This window comes from Rutidosis leptorrhynchoides, chromosome 8 (assembly GCF_046630445.1).
Source record: "Rutidosis leptorrhynchoides isolate AG116_Rl617_1_P2 chromosome 8, CSIRO_AGI_Rlap_v1, whole genome shotgun sequence".
Classification (NCBI taxonomy): domain Eukaryota; kingdom Viridiplantae; phylum Streptophyta; class Magnoliopsida; order Asterales; family Asteraceae; genus Rutidosis; species Rutidosis leptorrhynchoides.
In genome coordinates this window covers 348,009,900-348,016,489 of record NC_092340.1, presented here as the reverse complement: position 1 = coordinate 348,016,489, position 6,590 = coordinate 348,009,900, and the positions used below count along the sequence as shown (strand labels likewise).

At 32.6% G+C, this 6,590-nt stretch overlaps 1 non-coding gene across 1 annotated transcript; it reads left to right on the top strand.

Moving 5' to 3' along the window:
• The first annotated feature begins 643 nt into the window (after positions 1-643).
• On the top strand, positions 644-750 carry LOC139865422 (small nucleolar RNA R71). Its single transcript, XR_011764943.1, has one exon. It is a non-coding gene; the product is annotated as a small nucleolar RNA R71 (small nucleolar RNA).
• The last annotated feature ends 5,840 nt before the right edge of the window (positions 751-6,590 follow it).

The following is a 6,590-nucleotide window of genomic DNA, read 5'->3' as shown; positions in this document are numbered from 1 at the left end:
AAATTGTGTTTGAGATTCCATTAGCTTTGCCATCATTTCTTCTAGATTTGGCTTTTTCTCTTCGGTTTATTGTGATGATTTATACAAGTTAGGTCTTTGTTGATTGAAAGTGTTATTTTGAGTTAGTTGGTTATTCGGACCTTGTTGGTTGTACGAGTTATTGTTGGGTCCATTTGGATAGTAAAGAATGTTTTGATTTCGATTGAAGTTTGGCCTTGGCGGTTGATAATTATTTTGATAATTATTTTCCGGCCTTTGGTTCTTGTAGGAAACATTCTCACGTTGTTCCATCGTTTGCTCGATGTGACAATCTTTTATTAAGTGTGGTCCACCGCATTGCTCACAACTGATTCTATTGCGTGAATATCTTTAGTCATCTTTTCCATTTGTCTCTCGAAAGCATCTATTTTTGCGGAAACGGAATCAAAGTCATGGTCTAGAATCGGCTCTAGCCGCTTTAGATGAACGAAAAATATCTTTTTCCTGGTGCCACTCATGTGAGTGGGAGGCTGTGTTATCAATAATTTTGTAATCTTCAGTTGCGGTTTTCTTCATAATGGAACCACCAGCTGCTATGTCGATGTCTTTTCGTGTAGTAATGTAGTATCCTTGGTAGAATATTTGTACTATTTGATAAGTGTCTAAACCATGTTGAGGACATCCTCTCAACAACTTTCCGAATCTTGTCCACGCCTCATATAATGTTTCATTTGGCTTTTGCGCAAACGTAACAATTTCTCCTTGAAGTCTCACGGCTTTAGATGCCGGAAAGAATCTTTTAAGAAAATTTTCAACTAAGACATCCCATGTGTCAATCGCTCCTTCGGGTAACAATTCTAACCAATCTTTGGCTTCTCCCTTTAAAGTCCAGGGAAACAACATGAGATAGATCTGTTCATCCTCAACTTCTCTGATTTTGAATAGAGTACAGATCCTATTAATTGTTCGAAGATGTTCGTTTGGATCTTCTTTTGGCATACCACTATATTGGCACTGATTAGTTACCATGTGTAGGATTTGTCCTTTGATTTCATAATCTGGCGCATTAATATCTGGCTTAATAATGGCGTGACCTTGGCCCGTGCGTTTAGCTCTCATTCGGTCTTCCATACTTAGAGGTTCAGTTACTTCCATAATTGAATTTGTTAAATACGAATCACTAGAGGATTCTGATTTAACGGTTTGTGGTTCAGGAGGAATGATTAGTGGTTCAGGATCTTGGAATTGTCCTTGAATATCCTCCGGATTCTCGATAGTGAAATCGGGTTCAAAAAATGGATTATCGGAAATTTGAATTGGAGTACTTGTTCGACTAGATGATGATTCTAAAGAAAAATCAACAGCGGCAATATTAGCTAGTTGTCTTGATCTGGTTACAGGTGGTGAACGTATGAAAGGTGGTGAACGTTTTGCTCGATGCATTCACTGAATATCCTATTAGTTATAAATAAAAATTATATAAGTTATCAAATTAATAGACTTTTCTGATTTTGCCCATGTTTCGAATAGCCAATAGATGCAGCAGGTAGCCAGGACCCTTTAAATCGGAAGCCCACAACTCGCCACTAACAAATCCAACTATTACTACGAACCAGAAAATTTTGGATGTCTATCAATTTAACCGCTTAAAATAATTTTTCGTCGAAATTTTGAAGATAAAATCTATGTCCTAAAAACTAGAGCATCAAGAAATAAGAGGAAGAAAAAGAGTGCGTCGAAAAACGTCGAAAAATAAAAAATCAAAAAACAATAATAAGAAAGAAAAGCGTCGAAACTTAAAAGTTTAAAAACTTAACACTAAAAAGTTGCGCCTAAAAGTATTAAAGCTTAAAAGGAATTCTATATCCAAAACGGCAATAACTTAAAAAAGCACTAAAATCTATTAAATATTAAAGCGATAAGCAATGTCATAAAATTCTAAAGCGCCTAAATATTAATCTAAAGAAAAAGCACTTAAGTGATTTTACGGCAAAGTCTTAAAAGCAAAAAATCTACGGCAAATCTATAACTACAAAATTAATATTACGAACGACAAATATTACGAGATAAACGATAAAAAAAATACAAATTATAACTAAAATGATAAAAATACAAATTTTATAAAAATATTATTTTTATATTATATTTTATAAAAATATTAATCTATATATTTAATAATAATATTAAAACTTAATATTACAAAATATAAATTAAAACTAAAAACTATTTAATATTATAACTAAACCCTAATAATAATTATTATTATAAAATTAAAACCCTACGTAATTAATGCAGTCCAAGGTTTCTGGCCTGTCAGTGTCCCTCATGCGATCGCATGAATATTGGTCACTCGGGCCATGCGATCGCATGGAATAAGATACCAGAAGCAGCTTGGGCTTCGAACAGGCTCGGCCCAATTACTTATTTTTTTTTATTTTGATTTTTATTTTCTGATTTTAATTTATATAAAATATTTATATAAAAAAAGTATATTTAAAATTCTAAAAATAAAAATATTTTTTTTTAATTTTATATATCTTAAAATTATATATATATATTTAAACACTTATATATATATAGATATATATATAGAAATTTTTTATTTTTTATTTTTTTTTATTTTTTTATATGCTTTTATATAAATACAAAATATTTTTACAAAATTAGAGATAAGAAATATAGCGTAAAAATATAGCGTTTCGCCGGTTCCCCAGCAGCGACGCCAAAAACTTGATATGTGCGAGGTGTAGTACGAAATATACTTATTTTTAATATGAAATACGGCGAAATATGATACAAGTTTTATTTATTTATATAGATGGATATACCTAAACCTTGCTACAACACTTATAGGCAGTGTACCTAATCGTAGAGTAGTGTAGTTTTTAGTAAGTTCGGTTCGTTCCATAGGGAGCTAGTGAATACGTACTATATTTTTAACAACTATATTTATATAAAATGTATATAATTATATATAGTAATATTAATTTATAAAAGGGGAGTTTTACCGTTTAATGACCGGTTTGTCGATTTTAAATAAAGCGTAAAGATAAATGACGATAATTAAAATGCGTAAATTAAATAACAATATTTAAAATGAGAATAAATAAATGACAGTAAATAAAAGTACGATGAGATATAAAATAACACAATTATGCTTATTTAAACTTCCGTAATCATGATGTTTGATGTTTTTATTTTTAATTTATTACTCTGGGTTAATTGTCCTTTGTCCTGGATTGTTTGATACGTCTATCTGGTTTTTGTCCATAATAGTCCATCGGTCATAATTATAAAGTGCGAGTGTCCTCGTCAAATTACCCTTATACCCGAAGTCAAATATTCCAACTAATTAAGGATTTAAACTGTGACGCAGTTATCACTTCTGTCAACAATTACACCAGTTATCATTGTATGTAATCCACCCCTGTTTTGATTAGATATGAATATTAATTTACCCACTTGATCAGTTTGAATAATCAATTACCCAACCCGAATAATTAATTAAATGATTATAATAGATTCCGTATGAATGTCACTAAATAGGACAACCACAATCATTATTAATTATTAGGTTAATTAATTTGAAGATAGGTTCGACAGACTCTAATGAGTTGTCACTCGATTAGACAATACCCCCCATCTATTAATAGTCCATAGTCCAATGCCCACAAGTGTCGGTCTTTTGTTCAAACATTAATTATGATACAAAATCCAATAACCCTGTCATAATATTTAGTCTAACATCACGATTACTTTGGCTCAAATAAGCATAATAATAACTTAGTTACTAGACATTAAATTAAAAAGGAAGAACATAGCTTACAGTGGTGATTAATCGCGTAGCGTTGCACGGACATAATTTCGACTTAAAACCCATAAAACATTCTTACAATAACCTTATTATTATTAACTTAAATTAAAATTAAAATTTAAATTAAAATTATAAATATATATATTACATGTAAAGAGAAAGAAAGAAGAAAGGTGTAATTCATTCGGCAGAAAGCGTGGCCTTTTATAGTACTTTTCTGAATCCTGTAGCTCATGCACTCGCATGAGATTTCAGTGTATTTCTCATGCACTCGCATGGGTTTTATGCCTATTTCCCATGCACTGGCATGGACAGGCTGTCCAGCTCAGATTGTGTTTAAAACGTGGGCTGCTGTGATTAATTTAATATATAATATAATTTATATAATTTATATTAATTATATATATATTATATTATATTCTTGTACATAGTTGACTTGTAATTTTCGCTCCGTTGACTAGCGCGTTGATGCTCGGTTTATGTCTCGGTTCCGGATTTTCGAACGTCCTTTCGTACGCGTAGATATCTTGAACTTTGCGTTTCGCGACTTGTACTCTTGTTAATTTTAGATGTTTCTCATCAATAAATGGAACCACTTGGATTGTAACTTGTACATTTGAGCTTTTTGGTCATTTGCGTCTTCAAATCGTCATTTTCTTCTTTTGTCTTTGCACTTATTTATTTAAACGAATATTACATAAAAATAGAACCATTGCAACTAAAAGCTTTACATATTGGAAAGATATTGTGCCTAAATATATGTTCATTTGGAGCACTATCATTGGGTAAAGCAATTTTGATTCTATGATTTAGTCTTTAACTCACGACGAATTTTAGAAATCATTTTTTTAAACTTAATGAAATAAAGTAATTTTTTTTTAAATTCACACAAATCATAAATAAAAAAAAGTATTAATTTCATACAAAACCTACAAAACAAAAAATTCATAACGGAGGAGAAAACTAGTTCTTTAGTGTCTGCTAGCGGAAAAGACCAATCGGATTCCATTCTCGGAACTACACGAGAACAGAACAAGTAACTCTAGACAATATTTTTTTTTTAGAACATTTGAATATCCCCACACTTAGGTAGCTATGGTGTCGAAATTGTGATTAACTTCATTGTCAATTTCTTTTGGACCATAATCAACTTGCATATCTATGACTATTGCTTTAAGCCATTGGTCAGATTCTTGTGTAATTTCCACAAATTCAACTAGTTTCGCCTTATCTTTAGGCGATAGATTAGATACTAACCGGTTACAAAACTTAAAGTTCCCCTTGGTACTAGCATCGCGAATCCGTTTAATAAGTTTCTTCATTGAACTGTTAATAACGGAGTCATTTAATTTCGTATCAATAACGGGGTTCTTTGTTATCAAGTCATCATTAGGTGTTACTTCATTTTACCCACACTTAGGCATTTTATTATTGTTAAGCACTACCGTTAGAGTTGGTAAAACAACATGGTTCTTACCAATCATTTTTGTTGGTTCAACGGTTTTAGTTGGTGGAGATTTATCCTTTCGACTCACAAAGGTGACCGATTTGTCACCATCACTAAGTGTCATTCTACTCTCTCTTACATCAATAACGCCCCGATGAACGCTAAGAATGGTTGACCTAAAATTAGAGGAACGTTTGAGTCCTCTTCTATGTCAATGATAATAAATTCGACTAAAAAGGTTAAATTACCCACTTGAACGGGTACGTTGTCAGCAATTCCAACTGGGTGCCTAATAGTTTGATCAAAGAGTCGAACACTCATCTCTGTTGGACTTAACTCACCTACTCCTAATCTCTTATATAATGAAAGAGGCATAACACTCACACTCGCACCTAAATTTGCTAGTGCATCATACATGACACAATCACTAAGTAGACAAGGAAAAATAAATTCACCCGGATCACCTAACCTGGGTGGAGGTTTTGGTGGAACTGTCTTCACCGGGTTTACTTCTACTGTTTTTGTTTCTTGCATTTTCTTATTCTTCTTCTTCTTCTTCTTCTTTCCAGAGGTATCACAAACTTTATTACCTATTACTTGCTCATACTCAACTTCTTTTCTTGGAAACGGGATGGGTGGTCTGTATGGTGCCACCACTGGCTTTACATACTCGGGTGGTGGTAGTGGTGTAACTTCTTCATTGTTACTCACATCGAAAACCTTCCCATCTTCTGGTGCTAATTTTTCAGAATTTGTTGACACCATATTAACATTCTCATTACGAGGATTTACTTCAGTATTACTCGGTAGCTTTCCTTGTTCCCTCTCACTCATCATGTTAGCAAGAGTACCTACATGTTTTTCTAGATTCAAAATGGAAGCTTGTTGAGTTCTTAATGACTGATCAAACCTCTCATTTGTTTGGGTTTGAGATGTAATAAATTGTGTTTGAGATTCCATTAGCTTTGCCATCATTTCTTCCAGATTTGTCTTTTTCTCTTCGGTTTGTTGTGGTGGTTTATACAAGCTAGGTCTTTGTTGATTGAAAGTGTTGTTTTGAGTTGGTTGGTTATTCGGACCTTGTTGGTTGTACGAGTTATTGTTGGGTCCATTTGGATTGTAAAGAATGTTTTGATTTCGATTGAAGTTTGGCCTTGGCGGTTGATAATTATTTTGATAATTATTTCCCGACCTTTGGCTCATGTAGGAAACAATCTCACGTTGTTCCATCGTTTGTTCAACATTACAATCTTTCGTTAAATGTGGCTCACCGCATTGCTCACAACTGATTCGTATTGCGTGAATATCTTTATTCATCTTTTCCATTCGTCTCTCGAAAGCATCTATTTT